The following is an 18,176-nucleotide window of genomic DNA, read 5'->3' on the forward strand; positions in this document are numbered from 1 at the left end:
GCCTCGCCGCTCTCCCAAGCCCCCAGCAGCAGCAGCAGCAGCGTGTAACTCACTCTCGGACTCCGGCGGGAGTGAAACTTCGTGGCATCACTTCAGCCTGGCTCCCCCTTGCCCTTGGAGCCGCTTCGGCCCAGGCTCGGGTTCCTTGACACTACAGCGGCCGGGGAGCAGAGGCCCTGCAGGCGCAGAGGCAGAGTTGGCTGTGCAGGCAGTAGGTACAGGTCCCGCTCAAAGTCCTTTCCTAGACCGAGCTGCTCTCCCCCCACTGCTCGCTAAAAACCGGCTCGCAGCCTGGCTGTGTCGGGCTTTGCAAACAGCTCGCTTGTTTCCTGCCTTCTTGTTAAGACACCAGCAAGTAGCACAGGAAGCCGCCGGGGCTAGGAAAACCCACACAACACTCCGCAGGCAAGAAGGAGTCCAGATCTATCCGGACCGCGGGGACAGGCAGCTGCACACACGCAAAGCACCGCGTCAGATTGCAGAGCACAGGCACCAACATTTTCCTGCACTGCAGCTTTGCAAAAAGCCTTAAACTTATTTTCAGCGTCATCATTTTAAAACTAGATCCCACAATGGCAAAATCCACCAGTTTGGTACCCTCTAAGCAGCTCCGAGTCGTGCTCGGTTTCCCACTTCTGTCATTCGTTCCTTCTGATGACATGTTGAAGATTTCACAATCTTATCTCCCTGTTATTCTGGTCATTTTTCTCCCTTCCTCTCTCTTTTGTTTTCTACATTGTAAGCTTTCAAAAACTTTGTCAAAGCAGCACGAAAAACATAAGCAGCATTTTTTTTTACAACCCCCACCCCTCCCCCAACAATATGGAAAGGAAATAATTAGAAACCTTAAACACCATCACTACTTAATATCACAAATCCGGATAGATTAATTGAGGTTTACTCGGTGCTCCTCCCCTATCCTCTTCACTGACCAAAAATACCCTTCCCCCACCCTTTTCTGTAGTTGGTGTATTTTCAACTAGAACAAAGGTGGGAAGACACAGACAAGTCAGAACAAGTACCAGAATAGGGCAGATATGATTCATAGATAAAAGGGGAGTCCGTGGATATTATGATCCACAAAGGTGATGGAATGTTATTGACATTCCCCAGGTGAACTTTGTTTTTATAATAAGGGGTTGGTTGTAGAGCTATTTTGTTAAACCAGAGCACCTCTTTCTGAGATGGCACAAATGTCAGAAAGATCCCATAACATTTTAACTCTAATCATAATTTTCATTTGTTTTAAAATGCCCACCTCAGTCTGTTTGCAAGAGTCTATCACCCTGTTGGCTTACCACTAATAATCCTCTCTTTTATAAACAGGTAATGTCTGGAGCCTTGGTAGGGGGCAGTTTATATGGAGTTCAGTTCAGCAGCACAATGATCCATAAAAACTATGGATGAATAATACAAAGCTAGTCTAAGAGGCAAAATTTGAAGGGGGAGTGCACATTCTTTAGTAATAAGCCAAGATGGTGTTTTGTGTGTGCTTCACCACCAGAAATATTCAGCAGGCCAAATGATGCTTCCAGTTACAGTTGTGCGACTGTATTGCCTTCACTTGGGCTGCATAGATAAAACAGAGGGCATAATTTGAACAAAACGGAGATCCTATTACAGGGCTACCTGTCTAACTTAGTTAACAGTTCTGTTAATCAGTATGAAAAAAAATCCAATATTTTCTTGTGCTACTGTGTTTTTGCAGTAATGAGAGGAAAAATTTAAAAAAGTCAGAAACTGAATACTCAGAGAAAGCAGATCTGTCTAATAAAGTTTTGCCAGTTTTGGTCACTTTTTAGACTACAAATTCACTTTTACAGACTTTTTAGCCTATTTCTAGTTCTATTTCACTGCATGTAACACATACATTTATATTAGAGAATTACTGTGGGATGAGCGCCCCCCCCCCCAAAAAAAAGAGATTACCATTATTATATTCTCTGACCAGAACTCTCTTTATGCTCAACGGAAAGCTGTTTTTCAGACCACCCTCCCAAAATAAATTTGCACCTCCCCTAACAGGTTAGTTACACACATGTATGGTGCAGTTCAGTTTATATTTCATCAGTAAGAATTTTCTAACTCCAGCTAAATATTTGTAGACAAAGCTTGATATTTCTCACTGTACTACTAAATTCAAATAGGGTAGCATGTTCCTGATACAGATTCAGATTCAAATACAAATTTAAGTTCCTCCTCCACTCCACCTCTAGTACTGTGGGAGTTTTGTTGGCTGTTGAACAGTTTGCTGCTATTTTTTGTTAGAGTTTTATAAATTGAAAAATATTTGCCCTAAGCTGCTACTATGGGCAGTCATTGCACCTGAAATCAATCTTAATTGCAAAATTGATGGTTGGTGATTAAAGCAGGCATACTAATCTGTAGGAAATTCTTTAATGCTGAGAAGCAAGGACTTTTAATCTTTAAGCCTTCTAAAACAATTTTCAGTTTAAGTAATCCATATGAGTCACAGACCAGACAGCCAGTTATTTTACACAAGGCTAAGCTTCAGTATAGCCACTCGAGGAGGAACACATACATGAAGCTCGCCCAAGTGATAGCACTCTTTCTGCTGCTCTAAAATTATTAATGATAATTGCAATAGAGACAAATTATGTAGAATTGATGTGCAAATTTTAGAGCAGATTAGACAAATTTGAAATAAGCACAACATGATGCTACAGAAAAAGCGCTTAACTACCATGCCCGAAATATAATTGAAAGGAGTATTGTGTTACACCAGAGTAATTACACAGGAGTCAAAGAAGTTACTGTGCTTACACTAATGTAACAGAGCAGAGTATTAAAGGCAGTCATCATATAGGGAGATTTTTTTTTTACTATCCAAATAATCTCCTATCATCTGCTATTTGCAGCCCAGTTCTGAGCCAAAATCTAGGAGACTGTACACTGAGGAAGACTAAGTCAGAACAGACATTTACAAAGCTGAGACACTATGCTATGGATAAGACCTGAAAGACACAATGAGAAATTCTTCACCTTCGAAAAACTCAGTCTCAAGGGCTAGTGATCTGTGAGTGTCCTAGAATTTATTTTTAAATGTATTTCTCATATGTGCTAAAAATGATTAGCTAATTAACAACTGACTTCCATTTTTAAAAATTGTTACTTTTATTGTATAGGAGGATCACAGAAAACATGAATGCATGTATCTTAAAAAAAAAAAATCAGTACCCCTGAGGGCAAAAGGAAATAAAACTTATTTTTAAAATTAAAAAAAAAAAGCCATCAGCTTGACAGCTTCTATGTCTGAATGTTCTTTCAATCATTGATTCCTGATTACAGGAAATATACAATGTTGAGAGACCTGGAGTTGCATGTGGAGTCAAGTACATAATGAGTAAGTAAGTAAAAGAACTTTGAGTGAGGTTGGAGAGGAGAAAGGACACACCGGGCAACCTTAATATAAACATCACTATACATTTTAGACACCTCAACAAACAGGAGGGAATTTGGAGAACAAAAATAGTTTACAAGGGATTGTAATTGGGGAGAAATTAACAGTTCATCTTGAATATCAGGTAAGAAGTCTTCTTGGAGGTCAGACTTAGCCTGCACATGTGTATCCCAAAAGAACTGAAAGCCCTATTGCTCAAGACATTTAAAACTAGATTGGACTGTAGAAAATAATTCTACATTGCCCAACCCTCTTTGCCAAAGTCATCTAATTCTAACTGTCATGGTATTACTTAAACCCTAATCAACGCATCTACTCCACCTTCCATAGAGCTCAAAGCCCCAGTTCTGCAATGAGCACTGTGAACATTACAGGACTGGGGCCTATTCTAACATAAGCCCTATGCACACTGATAAAATAAGGTATATTCCAAGCAGCATTAAACACATTTTAACGAACAGGATGTTAAACACCAAGTAACACTATCAAAGTACCTGCCCCATTGATGTTCACCACTGGCCTCAGTTTCCCTTTTTTTCCCCAATTCCCTTAAGTATTCATATGCCACAGAACTAGTATTCCAAATTAAGATCTCCTCTCCGGGTTCTGATTTATCAATGGTTTTACACTAAAGGTATTCAACTCTTTACCCTTGTATCCAGCTCCCCAGCCCTTTGAGGCCTTTTATCACAGCTTCCTGCTAGTCTTGCTCCTGTCCCGATCCCTCTGCACAGGCAGCTCACCAGTTCCACAGTTCTTTCCCAGGCAGCTATCTTTTTGTAGGCTGCTGTGAAAATCTTTTCCAGTTCCTAATCTCCTTCAACCTGAACTCAGTCTACTTCTTACATAGTCCTAGTAGGAAGTCACCAGTCCCCATTATTCTTCCTGGTCATGTGTCCCTTCTAGTCAGGTGCTTCATGGGGATTTCCCCAAGAGCTAAAAATACCCAGACGTCCATCCTTAAAAGGCCAAGTGGTGTAATGGACATGCTAAACCTATTTGAGCCCTCTGTAGTGGATTCCATTTATGGAAACACCAACATTTTCCCCCTTAACAGAGGCTGGGGAGAAACAGAACACAAGGATGACCTAAGTGGCTTGTGGAAATGAAGAACAAAATCAGAGTGGGGGTGAGGAGATCAAGGTTCAGAATGAGGGATTTGGAAGGGGTCATTGAGAAGACACCCACTATTACAAAAAAAAGGGTGCCATCAAACACCACCCAGAAGAATTCTGCCCAGAGGTGCAATCCAACTAGTGTAAGGGAATAGGTCCCTCCTGCACTGAGAAATGGCTGTTTTGGGAACTGCTAAAATGACCCTATTTAATCCTTGAGAAGAAGTGAGTTCCTCCCAGAAAAAAACAAATGATCATCCCTGAAGGGAAGGAAGAGGTTGCAAAACAAAACAAACAAAAAAATCATCAGGGATCAACTACATATGGAGGACAAATAATGCAAAAACAGCGATGGGATTGAGGTTACAGAGTAAAAACAAGGAATTTAGAGGACACTGAACAAAGAACCACAATGCCCACCACTCAAAGAGCAAGTCCTAGGAGTCAGAGGATGCTACCCAGAGAAACTCTGCTTGAATATATGAACAAACAGGTGACAGGAAATAGGGCCCACAGTCACAGATAATCCACCCCCTTGTCTAGCTTCCTCTTCCTCGATTAATGGGACGCCATCTTGGACAATGCTAGAAGCAGAGTGATGAAGTCTCTGGACTTTGTGGGACCACAGATAGGATGTACACAAATAAGGGGTGTGGGGATATGCAGAAAAACTTTAATAAAAGATTGTGGAAGAGGCAGAAAAGGGCCTGCATACTCCAGAATCTCCCTCTGACTGCAAAAAGGCCAAGTGTTGAGGACTCCATGAACCATACCAAAAACACATACATGGGTCACAGCTCCATGGAACAGCCACCAACCCATATTCCTGGCAGGCTATGGCAGGTGGAATGCACGCTGGCTCACCATGGAGCCTCTCCTTTGGAAGGTAGTAACAGGTCCGGTCACTAGGCATCTGGGTGGGGTACGAGGGTGAGGAAATGCATGGTATGGAACTGTGCGCATAGAGTGGTTTAGGAGGCATGGTTCATTGACAGACTGTCTGGATGTCATTAAGCCAGCTCTGATAGTGCGCTAGAGGGAGCCACTGGAACAGGCACAATGTGATGCATGTACGCAGTAGAGCAGTGGTTTTCAAACTTGTTTTTGGAGACCCAGTTGAAGAAAGTTGATGCCCATGACCCAATGGAGCTGGGGATGAGGGGTTTGGAGTGTGGGAGGGGGCTCTAGGCTGGGGCAGTGGGTTGGGGTGCAGGAGGGGGTTGGGGCCAGGCATGAGGTGTTTGGGGTGCAGGAAGGGGCTCTGGGTTTGAGGGGGGACTCAGGCTGGGGCAGGGGGTTGTGGCGCGGGCTTACCTCCAGCTGCTCCTGGTCAGTGGAGCAGCTGAGGTGCAGAGCCACTGTGTCCCCGAAGTGGCCAGCAGCAGGTCTGGCTCCTAGGTGGAGGCGGGAGCAGCACATGGAGGCCTGTGCCTCCCCACCTAGGAGGCCCACTTCTGGGGCACAGCACGGTGTCAGAACAGGTAGGGACTAGCCTGCCTTAGCTGGGCGGCACCACCGACGGGACTTAACAGCCCGGTCAGTGGTGCTGACCAGAGCTGCCGTGACCCGGTGCCTTCCATTCTGTGACCCAGTACGGAGTCACAACCCGCAGTTTGAAACCACTGGTCTATACATTTAACATTGAGAAAATTAAAAAAATGTTGTGTTTAAAAAAAAGTTAAGACCTTGAGATGCTTCTATTTTCAGCTGAAAAAGAAGGGGATGCATTTTTGCTCCCAAAAATACAGAAGAGCTATACTCTAACGTCTTTTGAGCCATTTGAAGTAATGTTTTATTGGTGCATTCCCATTTATAGAAGTTTTAGCAGCTTTTTCAGAAGTTGTTTGAGGTTACTATGGAATGCATTATTATTTAATAAGTAAATATTAGAATTTCAGCTTATATTTTTCTTTGGTTCTGTGATGTTGACTGCAATTTAAAACAGCTAGCTGGTTTCTAGTATATGATAACAGTTTGTTTAGTGTAGTAATTATAAAGTGGTTGTCTTTGTTTTGTTGTGCACTTTAAGAGTTCCTTTTGTGGTGTCATTGTTGTGAGGAGTGCACCACTAAGTAGTGTTGCCAACTTTCTAGTCACACAAAACTGAACACCCTAGCTCTGCCCTTTCCCCAAGCCCATGCCCTTACCCTGCCCCCACTGACTATATTTCCCCTCCCTCAGTGGCTCGCTCTCCCCGACCCTCACTCACTTTCACTGGGCTGGGGCTCTAACTGGGGGGTGTGGGCTCCAGGGTGGGGCCAGAACTGAGGGACTCAGGGTATAGGAGGAGGCTCCCGCTAGAGATGAGAAGTTTGGGGTGCAGGAGGGGGCTCCAGGCTGAGGGATTTGGAATGTGGGGGAGACCTGCTGGCCACTTCAGGGGCACAGCACAGTGCCAGAAAAGGTAGGGACTAGCCTGCCTTAGCCCTGCAGCACTGCCAACCAGACTTTTAATGGCCTTGTCAGCGTTGCTGACCAGAGCTGCCAGGGTCCCTTTTCAACTGGGCATTCCAGTCAAAAACCGGACACCTGGCAACCCTACCACTAAGTGTCTGTCTATCTGGGTAAAAACAGTGGGTTTTTCCAATCAAATTGGAATTAGAAATGTTACAGAAAAGGGCAACAAAAATTATTAGGAGTATGGAACAGCTTTCATATGAGGAGAGATTAATAAGACTGAGACTTTTCAACTTGAAAAAGAGATGACTAAGGGGGGATATGATAGAGGTCTATAAAATCATGACTGGTGTGGAGAAAGTGAACAAGGAAGTGTTATTTACTCCTTCTCATAATACAAGAGCTAGAGGTCACCAAATGAAATTAATAGGCAGCAGGTTTAAAACAAACAAAAGGAAGTATCCCCCCCCCCCCCCACACACACTGCCCAGTCAACCTGTCGAACACTTTGCCAGAGGATGTTGTGAAAGCCAAGACTATAACAGGCTTTAAAAAAACAACAACACCTAGATAAGTTCCTGGAGGACTGGTCCATCAATGGCTATTAGCCAGGATGGGCAGGGATGGTGTACCTAGCCTCTGTTTGCCAGAAGCTGGGAATGGATCACTTGATGATTACCTGTTCTGTTCATTCCCTCTGGGGCACCCAGCATTGGCCACTGTTGGAAGACAGGATAGTGGGCTAAATGGACTTTTGATCTGACCCAGTATGGCTGTTCCGTTCTTAAAGTTCTTTAACTTGCTTGAAAACCGCTCCTCACATTTCTGTAGACACGTTTTAACCCCTTTAAAATTGAATCAGCTCAGATGATACACAAAACATTGTCCTTAAAAATTGCTGTAGCTTCCCTCAGACTGATTTAGCACAGAAAATGTAGATATGGATTGTCATGACTGACATTCAAATACAATTATTTAGTTTCTTTTTTCTGTCTTAGCTTCATTTAGTATTGTTTTGACAAAGTAGGTTTATATAATTCCTGCACCTACATCTGCTCTTGGCCAACTCAAGAAGTTTTCTGGCATCATAATAATGGAATGACAATTAATATTGCCTTCTCACTGCAATGTCAGATATATAAATTTCTAGTTATGCTACAAGATTTACACACACAAACTATATTAGTAGAGTATGCATCAAGGATTACACCAGGATATAAAGTTTATCCTTTGAAAGGGAAAAAAGCATAGCCCCTTATTGAGCAAGAATAAACTGCATATCCTTTTTGCTGTCCACAATATAATATTTTATTCATATCACTAAAAGTTTTAGACTATTAGTGTTAGGCAGTATATTAATGGGAATGAAAATGAACAGAATAGTTTATTTTCCATCACAATTTGGTTTGGCTGGCACTTGAGAGGGACTAGGACATTATGTTGGTGTATATAACTATTCATGTGAAGTTTATGGTGAGATCTGGTCAGAATTTCAGTGCTTGAGTTTTAAAAGGCAGAAGCCAGGATGTAAGACAGATCTTAAGGCATGTAAGATGCAGCTGAAATATATTCTATGTTATTTAGGTTAAAGGCTCAAGACAGAAAAAAAAACTGAAACAGTTCTACATTTTTAAGTAAAGAAATCACAGAGAGAGACCGAGCGCACGCACTTCTGCTAAAAGCAGAAGAAAAGGAAGACTTGCTGATCGTTGCAAGTGCATTTTTGTTGAGCATATGGTATGTTTAAAAAAGGATAGTAAAGTATATTTTTTAATATGCGACCCTGTTCAGACATCTGTTTCATCATCAGTAAGCTGCCCCTTGTTTTAGTTAGCTGCTTGCTCATCGGAGTGAAAGATTAAGGGCCTGATCCAAAGCCAATCAAGATCAGTGGGAGTGGGGTTTTTTTCATTTGAAGATCACAATTTAGGTTCCTTTTACGACATTTAAATTGCTGATAAAATAAATAAATAAATAAATAAATAAAAAGACAAATTAGTTTGGCTAGCCAGACTATCTCAGAGCCATCATTTTGCACATTCCAGGGCTGAAATTGTTATAGAAGTATTTGATAGTGGAGTCCTTGGTTCTTAGGACTTCTAAGCTTTGTTAAAACAAGCAAACAACAACAAAAAAAAAACAAGGTCACAATTAAAATGTACAAGTGCACAATCTCTCCATGAGCAGCCTTGGAAAATGGTTATCAAGTTATTTCAAATATTTTTCTCCAAGTTAATGTGGCAGTTACCCCATTGTGGAGCTGTTCCTACAATTTAGCTTATTTATTTGTGTACTGTCAGTTTCTTTCTTTCAGAATGGTGTCAAAGCACCCACTGCACAGAAAAACAAGTTACAAAAATCAAAGCCCCAGTGTAGCAGGATATAAAAGTGTGAAATCCAGACCCATTGCTTTCATTCTGGCTTTAATGATCATAAAAACCTGCTGTAGGGCAGGACTAATCTGCCAGAAAATTATTATTGAGCCCTGGTAACTCAGTTGTATGTGAAGACTTAAAAATGTTGTTTCTTGTGCCAACTGAATGTTCTACAAGAACCTCATGTGGTGTCCTGCACCTGGCTGAGAAATATGAAGCATTACACTGTATAGGAAAGGAAGTATTAATTCCCAGGCAGCTGTAAACAATTTAACCACCTCTGTCCCAACAACCTGACATTTTATATCAGTCTGGTTTTCCAAATTTAAGTAAAGTTTCCCAGGGAATGGATGGTTTTGCAAATTCATAAAATGACAGATAAAACCTTTTTTCACTGGTATGAATGCGGCCCATGCAGTAACATCCATGACAGCGTTGCCAACCCTTAAGTCTCACAATTGTGTGTTTCTCGTAAAGCTCCATATGCTGGAATCAAGAAATTGCATGAAAATTTTAACTTGACTTTTGTTTAAATTGAAGCTTCTAGCTCTCATGGCTGCAGAGACAACCTGAAAATGTGAAGTGAGTGCACCCTAAAGGCAAAGAAAAAGAACCCACATTTAAAAAAAAAAAAGCCCTCATGATTTTTGAATACTTGGGGTTGGTAATGCTGTGGTCAAACGATACGAGGCCAGTGTGAAATAAATTGTTGGTTTGGGCCTATTTCCTAATGGATAGGTCCCCACATCACAAATAGACATCTTGGCAACTTTGTTGACAGTCTCAGAAAAGGGGTCAAAGACTGAGAATGAACTGCTTTTGGCCTCAGAAGGTTCAGGACCAGATTTTCAAGAGTGCCTAGCCCCAATTAGTGGATGCTAAGACCTCTGTAGCCAATACTTTCATTTTGGCACCTAAATGAAGTGGCCAGTTTTTCCACAAAGACTCATCGCCCAGTAGTTACCAGTTTTTTCCAGATGGGATCTAAGAGTTAGTGGGTGCAAAGCTCTTTTGAAAACCTGGACCTCAGTCATTTAGGCACCTTGGCAGAACAGCATGAGAACACTTGCAGAGATTTACCTATTTCTCTGTCTTAGTACTTGTATCTAGTATTATTCACCTGGTTACCTTTAACAAAAAACCCTCAAAACTTATTTTATTTCATTTCTTCTCAGGGAGGCCTATTTGATATTGATATCTTCAAAAAGTTTAAAAAATAAACTAAATCCAACAGTGTCTGAATGTTTATGGAATCTTAGTAATACGCATAGCGCAGAGGTAGAATTAGTTTTGAAAGCAAAGCAGCCATAAAAGACTCCCTCAAAAGACCAGAATTAGTTTGGGATGATTTAGAGATAGGCAAAACTCTTGCATCTCAAAATAGGAACTAGCTTGAGTTTGTTCATCTCTCCTTCCCAAATGAGCTTGTCAGATCCAAGACAGTTAGGGTTTGTTTTTTAAATAGCTGCTTGACTCCTACTGAATTGTTCTGATTAAGTCAAGGGAGAAGGCTCCTCACTACACCACTGAATATACCAGGGAAAACCTAACATTCCTTTGATGTAATTAGTAATTAACATTCCATTGGCAGCAAATCAATTTTCACATGCACTTCCTAGCTTTGGTCACATCTGAAATAATACAAGAAGAGAATTCTCATGTCATATTTTGGCTCAAACAAGGAAGCAGTGCACATCTCATGAGCAAGCTTGTTCTTTATGGGTTTTGTAATCATTCCCACCTGATGGGGTTGCTGAAGTGCTGTGGCACACTATCCCTTTTTAGTACTTGGAGTGTCAAGTGTACCACAACTCAGAGGCACCTCAGTTGCTGTGTCATCTGGTGGGTCCCAATAAGCATTCAGACACACGACTGGACTAGGGCTGGAGAAAAGGTTGCCATTAGCTTCGTTTCCCCTCTTAGTTCATTTCAGCCCTAGAGGTACTTGGGTATCTTGCAGGTCCCCTGGCCAGGGCTAAGGACTGCCCAACATATAATTTGTGGCCCCTTCATGTTGCTGTTCCACTTTTACACAGCTCCACATCTAGGTCGGGAGGAGCTTTTCTAGCTCCTTACCCACTGGCTCTCAAACATAAACTACCTTGAAATACCACACTGCCTCAGCGAATCACTCTTGACCAACTGTCGTCCCAACTGCCAAAGAATGTTTTCCTTTTCTGCCAACCTGTGACTGCTCAGCAGATTCATCACAGCTCACTCTTGTACAGTATTTTTCATGCACATCATTTTCTTCCAGCATGCCACTATTTCAGCAAGTACAGAGGGGTTCATTGCTAGATAATCACATTAACAACATGGCAGAACTACATAGGCAGCTCCCATATTCAAGAGGAAAAAAATGCTTTTTATAAAGGAACGAGCAGTCATTGCTCAAGGCACTAGTTGGAACAGATCAATAACGGCTCTCCTTCACGCTGCAAAATACATTTATAAAATGCCTATATGTGGGGGGGCGGGAGGGAGGTAGATGTTAGCTTTTTGTATGGTCTCACCATGAACACAAAGTCCATGGAGGATCTCTCAAAATCCAAGGACAGAGAGCATCACCTCCCTCTCTAACAAGCCAGAGAATCATACTATCTTCTTTTGTCATACTTTAATTTTAGCACAGGTATTCTGAACTGGACACCACATTTGTAGGCAGAGGACTGCTATATCTAGAGCAGGCTAACATGTTTTCTATTAAAAAGTGTCAACCAAAAAATCATTTAAAACAAAACAACTTTAAAAAAAACTGGGGGGAAAAATCTATATTTAATTTTTAGTTTCAAAATCATGGGAAAATGTCTACCTTTTCTCACTGTTTTTAGTTTCCTCCTCTCACCCCCCCTTCACACTGGAAAATGTGATACAAAGTTTTTAAAAAGTTAAGTGAGAGAAAGTAACACTTTTTCTTCTACTTTTCAACTGGAAAGAAGGGAAAAGTGGTGATAGGGAAAAAAAAACGATGTTTCACTCCCGCCTTCCCCCCCCCCCGAAAAAGGTGGTCACAAAAATAATAATAAAAGGAGAGAGAAAGTTGGAGAAAATCCACACATTCTCTCATTCCCCCAATCCACACACACACTTCCCCCCACTCCTTTTTCCCCCAACCTTTTCCAATGGGAGGGGAAAAAAGGAAGAGATGTTAGAGGAGGGGATAATAATAAATAATTATAATTTGACAACAGAAACAAAGTGAAGATGAAAATTTTCATTTAATTTTTAAATTCTTTTCATCAAAAAAAATCAAATGCTCAAATTTAATTTTTTCCACCAAAATAAGATTATTCAATTTCTAATTTTATCAGGCAAATCTGTGTATGGTACAGTGATAACCTCCATTCACCATGTGGCTCTGTTTTTTGACCAAAGTCAGTAATATAGGCCAAACCTCTGCAGAGTAGCTGGTTGAAACGACATTAACAAACAAGTCTTCACTGATGTAACAGACAAACCAGCACTTGATTTGCCATCCAGTCATCCTCAGAGACCCATTCCTTCCAATAAAAGACATTAATTTCTATTCCTTCTCAAAAAGGACAATGGATCAAAAATCAAATCCCAGTCATCTGGTACCTATTCATGCTGGGGTGGGCTTATGTTTAGGAACTTTTGCCCACTTTTTAGAACTGGAGTAAAAAAGAACCTCCAAAAGTAACACAATGTGGAGTAGTTGGTCAAAAAAGAATCAGGCACTGTATAGCCAGCAATAGCTGTAGCGGAGAACACATGCAATGGTGCAATTCAGTTTCCCACACCGTGTTAAAAAAAAAAGACTTCTCCAAGTTCTCCTGAAATCCTATTCAAATAAAAAATGATGAGAAATTGACATTAGTATAGATATTAATGATGTAATCAATCAGTTTTGAAAGAGATTTGCTGGATAATGAAGTGGCTAGGTTTGTCACATGGGCATTACAGACATACTGCTGATGACTGCAAACCAACACTTCATGAACAAGTCAAAAAAAAGAAAAACCCAAACAAAATCCCCTGGATCCAAATCTCCAAGAATACTCTCTAGCCCAGTGATTAGGGCACACCTGCAGAGAGAGAGCTGACCTAAGTTCAAATTCCTTCTCCACATCAGGCGGAGCAGGGAATTGAACTCTGGGCCTCTCACAACCCAGCTGAGTGGCACCACCCCTTTCTGCTCCTCCTGCTGCCATTTTAGACAAGAAAGTTGCTTTAGTTCAAACAGGAATTATTTGGTCAGAGTCCTGTGGATGTGTTTTACAGGGGGTCCCTTCTGACTTTGGAATCTATGAATCTGTGGAAAAATTCTCTGTTCTAATAGGACCCGTTCTTTCCTAGCCCCACAGGAAACACCACATCTTTCCATCCTCAGGTACATAGTATTGATCAGCTAATACAACCCAAAAAGGGGTATTCCACCTCAGCTGTTTGCAGTCGTCTGAGAACTATGATCCATGCTATGCTGCTTATATTCACTGCAAAATGCATAAGCCTTCAGGGAAAATCATTGATAATCTGGGCACAGAGCTAAACGCTTTCCAGTAAAATCAGCCATATCAAATATTTGGCTTTGTTTCTTCAGAGGTTAGACTGGGGAACACGAGACTCCCTCTTGCTCTGCACAGTCATAGCACAACAACTACTTTTTTTAGGTCATTGGCATTAAGCCTCAATAATACTGGTACTGCTGCTGCTCTAACAATATCTGTATCACTTTCATGCAAGAATTTACCATTCCACAAATGAGAGATTTGTTTACTAGAGGTTTTCCAAAAGGGGCAAATACTCTAAAAATCATCCAGCCATATATTTCTAAACTGAACAATACTGGAAAATGATGGCTCTTGACCTGTGGAAAACTCAACTGTTGCAGAATATGGCGTCCAAAGGCTTTCAGTGTAGCTGTGCAATATAGTTTAGCATGCGCAGCTCCATGCTTTCCATTTCTCACTCTAAATAATCACAAGATACTCTAGATAAAAACAAGTCACTATTTTCCCTCAGCTTCTCTCCGCCATTCTAACTATAACCACAATGGAGCAGGGTTGGAAAGGACACAGGACCTCTATTCCTCAGGCCTCAGAAAGTCAGTGTGGGGGTTGGGTGAGCCAGGAGCGACCATGAGAGCCAGTGACAGTAAGAGGCAGGTAGCTGAAGGGAGCCTGTGGTAGCTGGAGGGGCTGGGGGTTGTTGAGGAGGCAAGGGATTGGAGTGGGGCTTGGAGATTGATAGACTGAAAATAAGTGTTACGAGATTCTAGAACAGCTTTTCCCATTCTGTCCCTGCCTCCCATTTGTCTTCCTTCTTATGTCCCTATCCCCTTTCAACCCATGCTACTCATTCTGCCCCCCAGTCTGCCCATTTCACCTTCCAACTGCTCCCTGACCCGCAGATCCACCAGGGGAGCACAAAATGGAGGAAGAGGCAGCCTGGCTTCTTGCAGTTTCTCTATCACTCTACCTCTGTCCTCTAATGGACAAGAGGGAGCACCATGGGAGAATTCTTACAGCCCTGCTGGATGTACACCTCTGCCTCGATATAACGCTGTCCTCGGGAGCCAAAAAATCTTACCGTGTTATATCAAACTTGCCTTGATCCACCGGACTGCGCAGCCCCGCCCCCCTGAAGCACAGCTTTACCACATTATATCTGAATTTGTGTTATATCGGGTTGCGTTATATCGAGGTAGAGGTGTATGACATACCTGCTGCAGGGAGACACAACAGGGCTGCCAGATGCATGTGTCTCACCCGAGATGCGTGCCACTTAGCAGCATTGTCTTAGGTCCAAATCCTGGTTCCACAAGCAAAGCCTAGGTAAAGGAGATTTGCTAGCAAAAACTACACAGTGCCCAACTTGCTGGCTTGTAGTGATTCCTCCTTTTCTGCACCCCTCTTCAGCATCTGTACAGTTTCTGCTAGCAAGACTATTTTGTTTTGGCTTTGCTTGTGGAACCAAGATTTGGACCTTAGACAGGGCTCTCAAGCAGCGCACATCCAACATGACTCATGCCTTATCATGCCTTGGCAACCTTATCCAGTCGAGTAATTTTGCCCCAAAAGGGGATGGAGGACAATAGGAAGATCCCTCCAAAAGCACCATAAGTCCACCCTGCCTCCCTTCACTGCCACCCTAAAAGAGTTTCAGCACCACCAGTTTCTATCTGTCTGTCCGAATTGAAGGAAAAACAAACAACCATCTCCCAAGCATTTACTGTGGCCTTCTCCTGCCTTTCCTCTGATGGTGCCATCTTTAACTGGCTCCTGTTTTGCATGGCAGCACTCTTCAGATAACTTGCTAAGTTCTCACCTTCCCACTAAATGCCCAGGCTCCGCTCTTTCGCCTTCCAGACTTCTACATGAAGGCCTTCCAGGCTCTTCTACTTCCCACCAATTCCTTTGGAGATCCTCCTACCAGTCTCTCCTCAGTCTTCCCCAGACTCACCTCATTCTCTTTCACCCCCCAGACACCTACAACTCTCCTCCTTCTGCAATAGTGGAATCTTTTGGAAGGAGGCTGCAACTGCAGTTTGCTCCTGCTTAGTGAGCATAGCTGCTAAACACACATTAGGCATGGGTTGTCATGGAAAGAAAAGACAGGGAGGGGTGAGAGAGAATCCACTGAGCTGTTGCTCAATGTACCATCAGACTTTACTCTTCTCTCCTCCTGTGTCGTCTCTTCCCACACCCCAACAACCAGCCAAAACTTGGTGGAAGAACACTGTTGTCCACAACCAATTTGAAAGTTGTGAAAAGGAGATATTCCCCCATCCCATCACCCAGCATAAATCTATATCCCTGTTGCACCTCCTCACGTCCCTGCTTGAATGTCACAACAGCTGGCTACTCCAGTGCCCCAATGGCAACTTTGAGCTCAGAGAGCCAGTTGAATAGACACTGCTGGTGTGTATGGGAAAGAGATGATGCAGCCCATAGTCTCCCCTTTTTCTGTGGGCTACATCATCTGAATACAGGTGTACAGACCCACCTGCCAAGTCCTTTCCAAGCCACACTTCAGCCTCCCTATCATGGCAAATGGCATAAAACCACTGCAAGAGGTCTAGTCAGGGATAGGCATATCACTGCATCACCTCTTTAGTCCTGGGTCCCCCTAACCCTATGAAGCAGAACTGCATAGGGTGGTGGCAGCAGGGCCGGCTCCAGGCACCAGCTTATCAAGCAGGTGCTTGGGGCGGCAACTCCAGAGCGGGGCGGCACTTTAAGGTATTCGGCGGAGGGTCCCTCACTCCCACTCGGAGTGAAGGACCTCCTCCTGAATTGCCGCAGATCGTGGCTTTTTTTTTTTTGGCTGCTTGGGGCGGCAAAACCCCTGGAGCCGGCCCTGGGTGGCGGTGCTGCTGGGGGACCTGACCCTTAGAACTGTTCTAAATATTGCCAGCCTCAAGCATTCAAATATGAGTCAGACCCAAAGAAATCATGAGATTGGCTTAAAAATCATAACTTTAAAAAAAATACATTTTGGGTTTTTGTTTTACTAGGTTGCATCTACTTCAAGTTTTTCCCTGCACCCATGAGAGCTAAAAAAAACCTCACCTTCCTTTAAGTAAATCTGAGATGCTCTTGATTCTAGGGGCTGGGGCTCTAAGAAGTATACCCAAAATCATAAGATTCAATAAAAATCATGAGAGCTGGCAACACTGAACACCACTCTCTTCCCTCCCAAGGCTAAAATTCTTCACCATAGACATTCCTCATCTTTATGATAGTCTAGTCAAACAGTGAGATGCTCTGAAAAGCATAGGGTGAGTTCCTATGTTTTAACACTGCTATGTTGACAAGAAGCCATCTGGGTGCATTTCTTCCTCCTGCAGCAAACTGGGTTAGCTGAGAGCTTGACGGAATGAGAATAGCAGGTTTTTTAAGTACTGCTTCAGCACTTGTATTGCCACCACCAATCAGACATCAGAAGCAACACACACTATGGGAAGTGTACGTAATCTAGACAGGCCCATGCAGACCAGAAGTAGGGAGTGAAAAGGAGTACTGTATGTGAGGGGAAAGGAGACAGAGAAGAAATCCATTCCCAGGAACTTTTTGAAACACTGACTTCAATTTCCTGCATTTTAGAAAAATCAAGTTGCTTCAAAACAAATTTTTATTTAAAAAAATGGAATTCTGTGCTAGGATAACTTACCAGAGGCAAGTTATGTTCTGTTAATTGCCTTGCACCAAAGCCACAAGTCTCCAAATGCCCTTGCACGTTTCTCATCAAACAAGCACACATACAAAGAACAACATTCAAGCTGTCATCAGAATTGTCAAAACCACCCATAAAACCAAGACAGGTTAGCTCCTTCTCTTTCATAGAAACACTGGTCTCTCATTCCCCTGCGTCCGATCATCTGCCAGGGCTTCGGAAAGTCTGTTGAGCTGCCACTCTCTGTCTGCCCTTGCTTGAAGACAGGGAGTAGGCTCCAGGGACAGCCCATCAGGACCGAGCATACACAGTATTCACACACTGCAAGTCATTAATGAAATTGAGTAGTACCAGACCCAGGACTGACCCCATGAGACCCCACTACATATGCCCTCCGCATTTGAGAGTGAATCATGGATAACTACTCTGAGTATAGTCTTTCAGCCAGTTGTGCACCCACTTGATAGTAATTTCATCTGGACTGCATTTCCTTAGTTTGCTTATGAGAACATCATGTAGGATGGTGTCAAAAACCTTACTAAAAATCGAGATATAAATGTCCAACTCCAGTCCACAAGCAGTTTTCCCAACTCTGCATCCTTCTATATTACAGTATGCTCTGGACCAGTCTCAGGCCCGGTCTACACTTAATTTTACTGGCTTTTTTTTTTTTTTTAAACCAATGCAGTAATACTGGTATAATCCTTAGCGTGGACACTGCTATACCACTAT

At 42.6% G+C, this 18,176-nt stretch overlaps 1 protein-coding gene across 5 annotated transcripts in view; it reads right to left on the minus strand.

Moving 5' to 3' along the window:
- KCTD1 (potassium channel tetramerization domain containing 1) overlaps window positions 1-18,176 on the minus strand; it is a 139,576-nt gene that overhangs the window by 99,019 nt on the left and 22,381 nt on the right. Inside the window, exon 1 of one of the 5 annotated variants that reach the window (XM_039525474.1) lies at window positions 11,410-11,489. The exons of 3 other annotated variants lie outside the window; for them this stretch is intronic. The gene's annotated coding sequence lies outside the window, so the exon portion shown is untranslated. Of the gene's footprint in view, window positions 1-53; window positions 373-11,409; window positions 11,490-18,176 lie in introns of those variants that run through there. One more of the 5 variants, XM_039525473.1, reaches the window with a different exon arrangement.

Source organism: Mauremys reevesii, linkage group 2, assembly GCF_016161935.1.
Source record: "Mauremys reevesii isolate NIE-2019 linkage group 2, ASM1616193v1, whole genome shotgun sequence".
Classification (NCBI taxonomy): domain Eukaryota; kingdom Metazoa; phylum Chordata; order Testudines; family Geoemydidae; genus Mauremys; species Mauremys reevesii.